The sequence below is a fragment of the Mesoplodon densirostris genome, chromosome 5, assembly GCF_025265405.1.
Source record: "Mesoplodon densirostris isolate mMesDen1 chromosome 5, mMesDen1 primary haplotype, whole genome shotgun sequence".
Taxonomy (NCBI): domain Eukaryota; kingdom Metazoa; phylum Chordata; class Mammalia; order Artiodactyla; family Ziphiidae; genus Mesoplodon; species Mesoplodon densirostris.
Genome location: NC_082665.1, coordinates 43,509,668 through 43,525,813, shown reverse-complemented (window position 1 = coordinate 43,525,813; position 16,146 = coordinate 43,509,668).

Here is a 16,146-nt window from a genome sequence, read left to right as displayed (position 1 = left end):
TCGCCTGGTAATTGCATACTGAGTGTGGGCAGCTTACGTGACCTTAAGCACTGGGAGAGAGGTTGTCTACCCTCAAGCTAATCTTTGGGTGTGTTAGCCAGTGATCACTTCCCAGAATTAGCCTATTTGTTCTATGCTGTACCCTTGTGATTCTAAATTTGTCAGCTCTGTCTGGTCTCTTACCCCTCCAACGTGACACAGCTTCCCCTCTACTCCCTGATTCTGCAGACCATGCTGAGTCATTGCCACACCTTTCATCTTATCCTTTGACGTAGGTTGCTCCCACCACACTAAGTACTTTGGTATGCCTTAAACCAGTATCTATGATCTCTGCAACTTGAGGAAACAAGCACATGTCAATGAGACCCTCTCTCCACCAAACCTAATTACCAACCCTTTTGACTGTGCCAAGATACTTACTATATATTGGTGAAAGCAGCCCTGGAGTTTCCTACTGAAGGACCAAATGCTGAGCAAGGCTACAGCCCTTCTGCTCTTAGACACATGCAGTGAACTTCCTCCACACTCTGGGGTTTTAAAGCATTGGAAACAGATTAAAATCCCATCACTTTTGCCCCAACTTCATATGTTCCTCCTTTCAGAGACAGCATTGTCCTTCTCTCCTTCACTGATGCCAAAATAGTGGACAATTTGAAGAGAAAATCAGTTTACTAATAGGGAAAATAATTTAGCAAGTATTAAAAATATTACACCTTTAATATATAGGGTTTCCATGGACAGAAATGAGAAGGTTGAAAATTCTAATAAAAAAGAACAACATAGGTAAAGAAGGAAGCAAACAAGATCGTCAACAAAGACACAGCTTTCATTCAAAAGTATATTGCTTGGGACTTCCCTGGTGGTCCAGTGGTTAAGAATCCACCTTCCAATGCAGGGGATGCAAGTTCAACCCCTGGTCAGGGAAGTAAGATCCCACATGCCACCGGGCAACTGACCCCACGCACCACAACTGGAGAGAAGCCCATGTGCTGCAGTGAAAGATCCTGTGTGCCACAACTAAGGCCCGACACAGCCAAAAATAAATAAATATTAAAAGATAATAATAAAAATAAAAGTATATTGCTTATTTTATGATTTGGCCCAGAAATCATCCTAGGATAAAGAACCAATGTACAATGAGGCAAAATAACATTTATGTTAATTACTAACAGAGCTTTCTCCAGACAGCACTGTAGTCAGAAAGTATATTTACTAGGAGAAAAGTAATATTTTATCAGATGCAAACTAGTGTTACAGAAGCATTTTAATACTGGGTTTTAAAATGAAATAGAATAAAACCCATGCTGAAAAACGTTAGCAAGATAGAGTTCTTTCACATGGCCACAAATTAATAAAACTAAAAAAGAATCTGGTGATAGTTTTGTATATACTAATTTGTTTAGTAAATGATCATTCAGTAAATATTTACTGAGTACTTACTATATGCTAGCACTACTGTACGGCCAGATACCATGTAGTGAAAGAAACACTGTCAAGCAGGAGATACACAATAAAGAAAAATAAAGTAAATATATATGTGAATAAATGATGTGCTCTAAGAAGAAATTATAAACAGGGAGATGTATGAAATGTAAAGATTAGGCTTTGAAATCTTAGATAGAATGACCAGGGAAGTCATAGCAAAAAGATGACTTTTGAATAAAAATATGAAGGAAGTGAGGGAGCCATGTTGATCTAATACGGAAGTACATGCTAACCTGGGAGAGCAGCAAGTATGGAGGACTTGCCTTGAAAATATATCTGATATGTTTGAGAAAGGGCAAGGCAGCCAGAGTTACTGAGGTCCTAAGAGAGAGGAATGAAGGCTGAGAGGTCATGTCGAGTCAGATCACATGGAGAGTTATAGTCAGGATTTGGGGTTTTACTCTGAATTAGCCATGGAAAACTTTGGTGCAGAGAAGTGACCTAATCTGATTATAATTTAAAAGAATTACTCTGGCCACCATGTTGATAATAGGTTGTAGGGGAATAAGGTTAGAAACAGAGAGTCTAGCTGGGAGGCTGTTACAATCATCTAAACAAAAGACAATGGTGGGGGACTTCCCTGGTGGCTCAGTGGTTAAGAATCCTCCTGCTTACGCAGAGGACATGGGTTCGAGCCCTGGTCCAGGAAGATCCCATATGCTGCAGAGCAACCAAGCCCATGTGCCACAGCTACTGAAGCCCATGCGCCTAAAGCCAGTGATTTCTTTCCTTCTGCTAACTTTGGGGCTTTTTTGTTCCTTTTCTCTAATTGCTCTAGGTGTAAGGTTAGGTTGTTTATTTGAGATGTTTCTTGTTTCTTGAGGTAGGACGGTATTGCTATAAAGTTCCATCTTAGAACTGCTTTTGCTGCATATCATAGGTTTTGGGTCGTCATGTTTTCATTGTCATTTGTTTCTAGGTATTTTTTGATTTCCTCTTTCATTTCTTCAGTGACCTCTTAATTATTTAAGTGTATTGTTTAGCCTCCATGTATTTGTATTTTTTACAGATTTTTTTCCTGTAATTGATATCTAGTCTCATAGCATTGTGGTCAGAAGAATACTTGATACAATTTCAATTTTCTTAAATTTACCAAGGCTTGATTTGTGACACATGATATGATGTATCCTGGAAAATGTTCCATGAGCACTTGAAAAGAAAGTGTATTCTGTTGTTTTTGCAAGGAATGTCCTATAAAAATCAATTAAGTCCATCTTGTTTAATGTATCATTTAAAGCTTGTGTTTCCTTATTTATTTTCATTTTGGATGATCTGTCCATTGGTGAAAGTGGGGTGTTAAAGTCCCCTGCTATGATTATGTTACTGTCGATTTCCCCTTTTATGGCTGTTAGCATTTGCCTTATGTACTGAAGTGCTCCTATGTTGGGTGCATAAATATTTACAATTGTTGTATCTTCTTCTTGGATCGATCCCTTGATCATTATGTAGTATCCTTTTAAAGTCTACTTTGTCTGATATGAGAATTGCTACTCCAGCTTTCTTTTGATTTCCATTTGCATGGAATATCTTTTTCCATCCCCTCACTTTCAGTCTGTATGTGTCCCTAGGTCTGAAGTGGGTCTCTTGTAGACAGCACATATATAGGTTTTGTTTCTGTATCCATTCAGCCAGTCTGTGTCTTTTGGTTGGAGCATTTAGTCCATTTACATTTAAGGTAATTATCGATATGTGTGTTCCTATTACAATTTTCTTAATTGTTTTGGGTTTGTTACTGTAGGGCTTTTCCTTCTCTTGTGTTTGCTGCATAGACAAGTTCCTTTAGCATTTGTTGTAAAGCTGGTTCCATGGTGCTGAATTCTCTTAGCTTTTGCTTGTCTGTAAAGCTTTTAATTTCTGCATTGAATCTGAATGAGATCCTTGCTGGGTAGAGTAATCTTGGTTGTCAGTTTTTCCCTTTCATCACTTTAAATATGTCCTGCCACTCCCTTCTGGCTTGCAGAGTTTCTGCTGAAAGTTCAGCTGTTAACCTTATGGGGATTCCCTTGTATGTTATTTGTTGCTTTTCCCTTGCTGCTTTTAATATTTTTTCTTTGTATTTAATTTTTGGTAGTTTGATTAATGTGTGTCTTGGCGTGTTTCTCCTTGGATTTATCCTGTATGGGACTCTCTGCGTTTCCTGGACTTGATTATTTCCTTTCCCATATTAGGGAAGTTTTCAACTATAATCTCTTCAAGTATTTTCTCATTCCTTTTTTTCTCTTCTTCTTCTGGGACCCCTATAATTCGAATGTGCATTTTTGTCCCAGAGGTCTCTGAGACTGTCCTCAATTATTTTCATTCTTTTCTCTTTCTTCTGCTCTGCAGTAGTTATTTCCACTATTTTACCTTCCAGGTCACTTATCTGTTCTTCTGCCTCAGTTATTCTGCTATGATTCCTTCTAGAGAATTTTTTATTTCATTTATTGTGTTTATTGCTCTTTATTTCTTCTAGGTCCTTGTTAAATGTTTCCTGTATTTTCTCCATTCTATTGCTAAGATTTTGGATCATCTTTACTCTCATTAGTCTGAATTCTTTTTCAGCTAGACTGCCTATTTCCTCTTCATTTGTCTGGTCTGGTGGATTTTTACCTTGCTCTTTCTTCTGCTATGTATTTTTGTGTCTTTTCATTTTGCTTAACTTACTGTGTTTGGGGTCTCCTTTCTGCAGGTTGCAGGTTCATAGTTCCCATTGTTTTTTGTGTCTGCCCCCAATGGGAAAGGTCAGTTCAGTGGGTTGTGTAGGCTTCCTGGTGGAGGGGACTAGTGCCTGTGTTCTGGTGGATGAGGCTGGATCTTGTCTTTCTGGTGGGCAGGACCGTGTCTGGTGGTGTGTTTTGGGGTGTGTGTGAGCTTATTATTATTTTAGGCAGCCTCTCTGCTAATGGGTGGGGTTGTGTTCCTGTCTTGCTAGTTTTTTGGCATAGGGTGTCCAGAACTGTAGCTTGCTGGTCATTGAGTGGAGCTGAGACTTAGCGTTGAGATGGAGATCTCTTTAAGAGCTTTTGCCGTTTGATATTACGTGGGGCTCGGAGGTCTCTGGTGGACCAATGTCCTAAACTCAGCTCTCCCACCTCAGAGGCTTAGGCCTGACACCTGGCCGGAGCACCATGACCCTGTCAGCCACATGGCTCAGAAGAAAAGGGAGAAAAAAAAAAGAAACAAAAAAATAAAATAAAATAAAGTTATTAAAATTTAAATTTAAAAAATTATTTTAAAAAAAAGAAAGGAAGAAGAGAGCAATGAAACCAAAAAACCAATCCATCAATGATAACAAGTGCTATATACTAAAAAAAAAAAACAACAACCAAAATTAAACGGACAGACAGACCCTAGCACAAATGGTAAAAGCAAAGCTATACAGACAAAATCACACAAAGGAGCATACACATACACACTTACAAAAGGAGAAAAAGGAAAAAAATATACATATATATAATTTAAAATAAAGGAAGATAGCAACCAAATCAATAAACAAATCTACCAATGATAATAAGCTCTAAATACTAAGCTAAAATAAACAAAACCAGAAACAAATTAGATGCAGAAAGCAAACCCCAAGTCTACAGTTGCTCCCAAAATCCACCGCCTTAATTTTGGGATGATTCGTTGTCTATTCAGGTATTCCAGAGATGTAGGGTACATCAAATTGACTGTGGAGATTTAATCCACTGTTCCTGAGGCTGCTGGGAGAAATTTCCCTTTCTCTTCTTTGTTTACACAGCTCCTGGTGTTCAGCTTTGGATTTCACTCCACCTCTGAGTGTAGGTCACCTGAGGGTGCCTGTTCCCCACCCAGACAGGATGGGGTTAAAGTAGCAGCTGATTGGGGGGCTCTGGATCACTCAGGCCAGGGGGAGGGAGGGGTACAGAATGCAGGACGAGCCTGCAGCGGCAGAGGCCAGAGTGACATTGCAACAGCCTGAAGTGCGCTGCATATTCTCCTGGGGACATTGTCCCTGGATCACGGGACCCTGGTAGTGGCAGGCTGCATAGGCTCCCAGGAGGGGAGGTGTGGATAGTGACCTGTGCTTGTACACAGGCTTCTTGGTGGCTGCAGCAGCAGCCTTAGCGTTTCATGCCTGTCTCTGGTGTCCGTGCTGATAGCCATGGCTCGCGCCTGTTGCTGGAGCTCGTTTAGGGGGTGATCTGAATCCCCTCTCCTTGAACACCCCGAAACAATGGTCTCTTGCCTCTTAGGCAGGTTCAGACTTTTTCCCGGACTCCCTCCTGGCTAGCTGTAGTGCACTAGTCCCTTATAGGCTGTATTCATGCAGCCAACCCCAGTCCTCTCCCTGGGGTCTGACCTCCGAAGCCCGAGCCTCAGCTCCCAGCCACCACCCACCCCAGCAGGTGAACAGACAAGCGTCTCAGCCTAGTGGGTGCTGGTTGGCACCAATCCTCTGTGCAGGAATCTGTTCGCTTTGCCCTCTGCACCCATTGCTGCGCTCTCCTCCATGGCTCTGAAGCTTTCCCCTGTGCCCACCCCCTGGGCTCCACCAGTGAAGGGGCTTCCTAGTGTGTGGAAACATTTCCTCCTTCACAGCTCCCTCCCAGAGGTAAAGGTACAATCCCTATTCTTTTGTCTCTGTTTTTTCTTTTTTCTTTCACCCTACCCAGGTACGGTGGGGAGTTCCTTGCCTTTTGGGAAGTCTGAGGTCTTCTGCCAGCATTTAGTAGTTCTGTAGGAGTTGTTCCACATGTAGATGTATTTCTGATGTATTTGTGGGTAGGAAGGTGATCTCCACATCTTACTCCTCCGCCACCTTGAAGGTCCTCCTATCATGTGTTCTTCTAATTCCACTGTTTGATTTTTTTTTTTCTTTTAAAACTTAAGCTTTGGAAAGTCCAAAGTCTTTTCTCTTAATGAGGAATTTCAAAGGTCCTTTCAAAAGTTGTTTCTATGGGGAGGGGGAAGGTTAAGCTGAGATGAAGTGAGAGTGGCATTGACATATATACACTACCAAATGTAAAATAGCTAGCTAGTGGGAAGCAGCTGCATAGAACAGGGAGATCAGCTTGGTGCTTTGTGACCACCTAGAAGGGTGGGATATGGAGGGTGGGAGGGAGACGCAAGAGGGAGGAGATACAGGGATATATGTATATGTGTAGCTGATTCATTTTGTTATAAAGCACAAACTAACACACCATTGTAAAGCAATTATACTACAATAAAGATGTTAAAAAAAAAAGTTGTTTCTTCTTTTCTGTCTGCATTTCTTATATTGGTTATATCCAATTAACGTTCCCTGAAACATTAATGTGGAATATTGTAGCTGCCTGCTCTAGAAAAAAGGCAATGAACTATAAGGAACTACTGTTAACATTTCAAAGTATTATCCTGACACATTTTTCCCGCTGGAAATATTTGCATCCTTGAAAAAGAAGTTATTCCAAAGCCCCCCCCACCATGCTAAGAAAGTGGGACCTTACTTTAATTTGTTTCTCCAGAATCTTACCTCCTACATGCAAACAGCCAAAAGCACTATTTTCACCAGGCCCTCTAACTTTGGGTGTAAGATTAGAAGTTGGGTGAAGTTTTCAGCTTACTCTATTGGGTACTAATGAGGTAATATAAAATATATATATTGGTCCTGGCACACAGAACTGCTAAAACCCTTGTAATTTCCTAAATAATAAGAATACTGGGAGTATCTCTTGTTCTAATATTTGATCTTTGACCCCACCCCTAACACAGGTCTCCTAAAACTCTTAGAAATTCCTAAGTCAAAGAGTACTAGGAGCCTCTTTTGTTCTAATGAGGTGACTCTGGGTGGGCTCCTAATGGCTCCTGGATAGGGGCTGGTCACCAGAAAGACCAAGCTGTGTTTAGATGTTTGGAATTTTCAGTCCCACCCCCACCCCACAACCTATTCTCTAGAAAGGACGGGGGGGAAATGAAGTTAATGATCAGTCATGCTTCTGTGAGGATGCCTCCATAAAAATTCCAGTGGTACAGGGTTCAGAGAGCTTCCAGGTTGGCAAATACGTCCATACTGAGAGACTGATGCATCCCAACTGTACAAGGACAAAATATCCTGCACTCAGGACCTTCCCAGACCTCCCCCTATGTATGTCTTCATCTAGATGTTCATCTGTACCCTATTATATCCTTTGATAAACTGATAACCATAAGCAAGTTCTCCCGAGTTTTGTGAGCCACTTGAGCAAATAATTCAAATCCAAGAGGGAGAAGGTCATGGGAACCCCTAATTTGTAGCCAAAAGTTGTGGGTAACCTGGGGACCTATTACTTGCTGTTGTCATCTGAAATGGGGGGCAGTCTTCTGTGACTGGGTCCTTGGCCTGTAGGATCTGATGATATCTCCAGAGAGATAATGTCAGAATTGAGTTCAATGGTAGGGCACCCAGCTGGTGTCACAGCATTATTTGGTGTGGGGAAAAAAACCCACACAGGAAAAGCCTCCCTGTCACTGGCAGTGACAGGAAATAAAGTACTCTGAATGAGGAGTGTGAGGAATAAAGAAGACACACAGGAGGCAAAGGACTAGATAGTTTTTCCAACACAGGTCTCCACTCCCTGTCTCAGGAGCCTCTCAACACTCTTAAAAATAATATTAATCCCTTCCATCCAGGGCAGCTGGGCCATGAGTGTGGATATAACTTCACACACTCCTGCCACCATAGTTAGCTGAGACTTGCCTCTAAGAAAGCTCACTCTGGTGCAAAAATGGTTCTTAACTATCTTTGCCTAAGTCAGCAATGACATGAAGTGGCTCCTTGCTCCAATCTCTATCCACGCTTCTTCGAATAGAGTTGTGTCCAGCATCTGAGCCTCAGCTGTCTGACACAAGAAAGAAAATATCTTCTGACCAAGTTTTTGCAAGTCCATAGTTGTTCCAGTGATTCTCCCTCTCTGGCTTTCTCCTCAAGCCCATTTTGGCTTCCATACAACCAGTGCTGAGCAGGTTCTCTTTATAGATATAGGTCACCTGCAAGTTGTTTGATTTTCTTATAGGCAAGACAAAAAAAAGGACATCAGTCAAGCTTTTAAATATTCTCCTTAAACTGGTTCCCCTCCAGGACTGAGGTTTAATCTCCCACATTTATTGGGGATTAAAGAGCTTCTATAATTCACTAGTAGAAATTATTTTACAGGTGGGAAGAATCTAGTTAAAACTTTACTTCTAGAGTTGACACTCTTAAGTTTTCTATTTCTTAGCTATTTTTCCTTTTTACCAAAAATAAAAGCACAGTAGCTGAAAATTAACTGGATTAAAGTAGCTAAAATAATATACATTGAAAATATATTTTGTTTATAAGCAAATGTCTCTGAGAGGCTGCATTAATCCTTATTTTATATGCTTAAAAATTATTCAATTCTAGGATTATGGAATTTGAAAATTCTTTGATTCTAATTAATTGGAACATTTTCTTTTACTTAGTCCTGGAAACCCATAAAAAGTTATTAGCTGTCAGAATCTCTAATGCCAGTTAATTAGAGGCCCTGACTCTGCTCCTGCTGACAGTTATTGTGAAGGCTGAAGGGTTAACAAGAACGGGCCGCTACCAACCGCCTTGTCAGGTGTTTTTCCCTGCAGTTAATGGACTTGAGCCAATTGAAATTATCACTCTAGAACTAGTCACAGGCACTCTTAATCTTCATGTAGAATCATGGGTAGAAAAAAAAACGTTGTGATTTGTATTGCTGCTTTTCACTATCATCACATTTGGAACAATTAAAAATAAAGTATAGTTAATCTTCTATTAGTAAATGAGGGCCTGACAAATCCAAAAAGGAAGAAAGAAACCTTTTAAAATAATTTTCAGGTTTAACATGTTCCATTAAAATAATAATAGGCCATCAGTGAAACAATGTCTTATAAAATCTCTCACAGTTTTTTCAAGGCATGGTGGTTAAGGACTACATAGGTATTAACATGTCTAAGTTCTTTTAATTGCTGGGTTTATAAATCTGAACAGTTGTAATGAAATAATCAGAATCAACCAGATAGAACTGGAGCCAGTCACAGTGGGTATTTGAGACATGCACGCTGTTTGGGGGCAATGAATATGTACTTATCCAATCCAAACTGGAGCAGATGGCAAAGTGAACAGGTAAACACTTGCTTTATCTTCCAGATATTGTGGTTCACTAATTACCCTATTTATTTTGGGAACTTCAGAACATCTGTAAAAATCAGATGAAAAACAAACAGAGGGGCTTCCCTGGTGGCGCAATGGTTAAGAGTCCGCCTGCCAGTGCAGGGGACACGGGTTCATGCCCCAGTCCGGGAGGATCCCACATGCCACAGTGTGGCTAGGCCCGTGAGCAATGGCCGCTGAGCCTGCGCGTCCAGAGCCTGTGCTCTGCATCAGGAGAGGCTGCAACAGTGAGAGGCCCGCATACCGCAAAAAAAAAAAAAAGAAAGAAAGAAAGAAAAACAACCAGAGGTGACTGAGAAAGATTTGAATGAAGTGTGAAATCTAGAGCTTTCACACTGTCAGATGAAGACAGAGGGATTCTCACCCTCTGCCAATTCTTAGGAATCGTGTACAATTTTAGGTAGCAGCATTTGAAATTAAATACTTAGCTGAAGAAAATGCAAAGGAAGAAAATGCTGTAACTGTATATAATACAAAATTGAACAGAAGAATGGAAGCGGACTGTTTACAACAGAAGCAAAAATTACTTATGCCTACCCTAACATCAATATGCTCATCTAGTGCAAAGATCTTGGTTTCTAAATGTCATTCTCCACATAAAGGAACTAGAGTTCCTTGGAGAAATGGCCACGGCAAGGAAAATTCACTAGCAATGCTAAATGTTCTTGTAGTATCAGAAAGCAAAAAAGTACTCAGTGATTAATGGGGACCTAACAGAAAAATATAGGGGCTGGCTTCAAAGATCCAACTGGCCAAATTTGGGAAAATTGGAAATTTTTTAAAAAGAAAACAATAAATTGTAATATATTACATTTAAGAAGAGTCAATTAAATGCATGGCGGGGAGGAAAAGCTCTATGTAATAAAAGAATGCTAGCTATTGTACAGAGAAGGAAAAATAAAATTAGAAAATTACCATTTCACAAGTGAAAATATAAGATCTGATTTGGGCAAAATCACCAAATGGGGCATCTCTGGTGGTGCAGTGCTTAAGAATCTGCCTGCCCATGCAGGGGACAAGGGTTCAATCCCACGTGCCATGGAGCAACTAGGCCTGTGTGCCACAACTACTGAGCCTGTGAACTGAAGCCTGCAAGCCACAGTTATGGAAGCCTGCGTGCCTAGATCCCATGCTCCGCAACAATAGAGGTCACTGCAATGACAAGCCTGCACACCACAACAAAGAGTGGCCCCCGCTCGCCACAAACAGAGAAAGCCCAGGTGCAGCAACAAAGACCAGATGCAGCCAAAAATACATAAATAAATAAATATTTTTTTTAAAAAAGAAGAATCACTGAATGATGCTAAAAAAAAATGGGATAATAGGATTCCCACATTCTCAAAGTTTCACCCACAGATTATTTATTATGAAGAAAAAAGATATTTTTATATTAGTGACAGCATCTGAACCAAGGGATCAATGTAAGCATCACCAGTAATGGGACAAATTAGTATTTTGTTGCTTCTGATACGATGCACTGGAAAGTATAATCTAGCACCTATGGCCTATGGCTGTGATGTATTCCTGTGAAAAACATTTAAACCTGAAACTAGGCATGAGAAAGGAAACAAGTCAAAATTGTAGAATACTTTGCAAAACAACTTGCCTGGATTTGACAAACTTGTCAAGTTGTGAAAGACAGACAGGAAGGAAGACAGGAGGGAGGGAGGGAGGGAGGGAAGGAAGAAAGAAAGGAGGGGAGAAAGAGAGAGATAGAGGGAGGGAGGAAGGGAGGAAGAGGGGGAAAGAAAGGGAAGGGAAGGGAAGGGAAGGAAAGGAAGAAAGAAAGAGAAAGAAAAGAAAAAGCAAAGGGATGGTGATAGATTAAAGGAGACTAAGGAGACATGACAACTAAATGCAAATTGTAATCCTTGATTAGATGCTAAAAAATATCTTTCAGCAGAAACTCTGCAAGCCAGAAGGGAGTGGCAGGAAATATTTAAAGTGATGAAAGGGAAAAAATGACAATCAACATTACTCTACCCAGCAAGGACCTCATTCAGATTCAATGCAGAAATTAAAAGCTTTACAGACAAGCAAAAGCTGAGAGAATTCAGCACCACCAAACCAGCTTTACAACAAAAACTAAAGGAACTTGTCTATGCATCAAACACAAGAGAAGGAAAAGACCTACAGTAACAAACCCAAAACAATTAAGAAAATGGTAATAGGAACATACATATCAGTAATCACCTTGAATGTAAATGGATTAAATGCTCCAACCAAAAGACATAGACTTGCTGAATGGATGAAAAAACAAGACCCATATATATGCTGTCTACAAGAGACCCACTTCAGACCTAGGGATGCATACAGACTGAAAGTGAGGGGATGGAAAAAAGATATTCAATGCAAATGGAAATCAAAAAAAAGCTGAAGTAGCAATCTCGTATCAGACAAAATAGACTTTAAAATAAAGACTATTATAAGAGACAAAGAAGGACACTACATAATGATAAAGGGATCAAACCAAGAGGAAGATATAACAATTGTAAATATTTATGCACCCAACATAGGAGTACCTCAATACATAAGGCAAATGCTAACAGCCATAAAAGGGGAAATCAACAGTAACATAATCATAGCAGGGGACTTTAACACCCCACTTTCACCAATGGACAGATCATCCAAAATGAAAATAAATAAGGAAACACAAGCTTTAAATAATACATTAAACAAGATGGATATAACTGATATTTATAGGACATTCCATCCAAAAAAACAGAATACACTTTCTTCTCAAGTGCTCATGGAACATTCTCCAGGATAGATCATATCTTGGGTCACAAATCAAGCATTGGTAAATTTAAGAAAAATGAAATTGTATCAGGTATCTTTTCCAACCACAATGCTATGAGACTAGATATCAATTACAGGAAAAAATCTGTAAAAAATACAAATACATGGAGGCTAAACAATACACTACTAAATAACTAAGAGATCACTGAAGAAATCAAAGAGGAAATCAAAAAACACCAGAAACAAATGACAATGAAAACATGATGACCCAAAACCTGTGGGATGCAGCAAAAGCAGTTCTAACAGGGAAGTTTATAACAATACAATCCTACCTCAAGAAAGAAGAAACAAGAAACACCTCAAATAAACAACCTAACCTTACACCTAAAGCAATTAAAGAAAGAAGAACAAACAAAAAAAAACCCCAAAGTTAGAAGAAGGAGAGAAATCATAAAAATCAGATCAGAAATAAATGAAAAAGAAATGAAGGAAACAATAACAAAGATCAATAAAACTAAAAGCTGGTTCTTTGAGAAGATAAGCAAAATTGATAATCCATTAGCCAGTGTCATCAAGAAAAAAAGGGGAGAAGACTCAAATCAATAGACTTAGAAATGAAAAAGGAGAAGTAACAACTGACACTGCAGAAATACAAAGGATCATGAGAGATCACTACAAGCAACAATATGCCAATAAAATGGACAACCTGGAAGAAATAGACAAATTCTTAGAAATGCACAACCTTCAGAGACTGAACCAGGAAGAAATAGAAAATATAAACAGACCAATCACAAGCACTGAAATTGAGACAGTGATTAAAAATCTTCCAACAAAAAAAAGTCCAGGACCAGATGGCTTCACAGGCGAATTCTATCATACGTTTAGAGAAGAGCTAACATCTATCCTTCTCAAGCTCTTCCAAAGTATAGCAGAGGGAGGAACACTCCCAAACTCATTCTACGAGGCCACCATCACCCTGATACCAAAACCAGACAAAGGTGTCACATAGAAAGAAAATCACAGGCCAATATCACTGATGAACATAGATGCAAAAATCCTCAACAAAATACTAGCAAACAGAATCCAAGAGCACATACTAGCACAGAATCCAAGAGCACAAAAGGATCATACACCATGATCAAGTGGGATTTATGCCAGGGCTGCAAGGATCCTTCAATATATGCAAATCAATCAAAGTTATACACCATATTAACAAATTGAAGAATAAAAACCATATGATCATCTCAATAGATGCAGAACAAGCTTTTGACAAAATTCAACACCGATTTATGATAAAAACCCTCCAGAAAGTAGGCATAGAGGGAAGTTACCTCAACATAATAAAGGTCATATATGACAAACCCACAGGCATCATCATTCTCAATGGTGAAAAACTGAAACCATTTCCACTAAGATCAGGAACAAGACAAGGTTGCCCACTCTCACCACTACTATTCAACATAGTTTTGGAAATCCTAGCCACAGCAATCAGAGAAGAAAAAGAAATAAAAGGAATCCAAATCGGAAAAGAAGAAGTAAAGCTGTCACTGTTTGCAGATGACATGATACTATACATAGAGAATCCTAAAGGTGCTACCAGAAAACTAGTGGAACTAATCAATGAATTTGGTAAAGTAGCAGGATACAAAATAATGCACAGAAATCTCTTGCATTCTTATACACTAATAATGAAAAATCAGAAAGAGAAATTAAGGAAACACTCCCATTTACCATTGCAACAAAAAGAATAAAATACGTAGGAATACACCTACCTAAGGAGACAAAAGACCTGTATGCAGAAAACTATAAGACACTGATGAAACAAATTAAAGATGATACAAACAGATGGAGAGATATACCATGTTCTCAGATTGGAAGAATCAACACTGTGAAAATGACTCTACTACCCAAAGCAATCTACAGATTCAGTGTAATCCCTATCAAACTACCAGTGGTATTTTTCACAGAACTAGAACAAAAAATTTCATAATTTGTATAGAAACACAAAAGACTCCAAGTAGCCAAAGCAATCTTGAGAAAGAAAAATGGAGCTGCAGGAATCAGGCTCCTGGACTTTAGACTATACCAGAAAGCTACAGTAATCAAGATATTTGATACTGGCACAAGAACAGATATATAGATCAATGGAACAGGACAGAAAGACCAGAGATAAACCCACATACATATGGTCACCTTATTTTTGATAAAGGAGGCAAGAATATACAGTGGAGAAAGACAGCCTCTTCAATAAGTGGTGCTGGGAAAACTGGACAGCTACATGTAAAAGAATGAAATTAGGACACACTCCCTAACACCATACACAAAAATAAACTCAAAATGTATTAAAGATCTAAATGTAAGCCCAGACACTATAAAGCTCTTAGAGGAAAACAGTGTTCAAAGGTACACTCTTTGACATAAATCACAGTAAGATCCTTTTTGAACCACCTCCTAGAGAAATGGAAATAAAAACAAACAAATGGGACCTAATGAAACTTCAAAGCTTTTGCACAGCAAAGGAAACCATAAATAAGATGAAAAGACAACCCTCAGAATAGGAGAAAATATTTGCAAATGAAGCAACTGACAAAGGATTAATCTCCAAAATTTACAAGCAGCTCATGCAGCTCAATATTAAAAAAACAAATGACCCAATCCAAAAATAGGCAGAAGACCTAAATAGACATTTCTTCAAAGAAGGTATACAGATGGCCAACAAACACATGAAAGGATGCTCAACATCACTAATCATTAGAGAAATGCTAATCAAAACTGCAATTAGATATCACCTCACACCAGTCCGAATGGCCATCAACAAAAAATCTACAAACAATAACTGCTGGAGAGGGTGTGGAGAAAAGAGAACCCTCTTGCACTGTTGGTGGGAATGTAAATTGATAAAGCCACTATGGAGAACAGTATGGAGGTTCCTTAAAAATCTAAAAATAGAACTACTATACAACCCAGCAATCCCACTGCTGGGCACACACCCTGAGAAAACCATAATTCAAAAAGAGTCATGTAACACAATGTGCACTGCAGCTCTATTTACAATAGCCAAGACATGGAAGCAACCTAAGTGTCCATCGACAGATGGATAAAGAAGATGTGGCACATATATACAATGGAATATTACTCAGCCATTAAAAGAAACGAAACTGAGTTATTTGTAGTGAGGTGGATGGACCCAGAGCCTGTCATACAGAGTGAAATAAGTCAGAAAGAGAAAAACAAATACCGTATGCTAACACATATATATGGAATCTAAAGAAAAAAAGTGGTTCTGAAGAACCTGGGGGCAGGACAGCAATAAAGACGCAGACGTAGAGAATGGAATTGAGGACATGGGGAGGGGGAAGGTTAAGCTGAGATGAAGTGAGAGAGTGGCATGGACATATATACACTACCAAATGTAAAATAGCTAGCTAGTGGGAAGCAGCCGCATAGCACAGGGAGATCAGCTCGGTGCTTTGTGACCCTCTAGAGGGGTGGGATAGGGAGGTTGGGAGGCAGACGCAAGAGGGAGGAGATATGGGGATATATTTATATGTATATCTGATTCACTTTGTTATAAAGCAGAAACTAACACACCATTGTAAAGCAATTATACTCTAATAAATGTGTTTAAAAAAAAAAGCCACATTCACCCAACTATAAAGGACAAGCAGGACAACTGGAGAAATGTGAATAGAACTGCATCTCAGATACTATTGTGATGATATTCAATTTCTTAGATATGAAAATGATATTGTGTTCATGTGGAAGGATGTCAATGCTCTTGTGAGATACATGTTGAACTA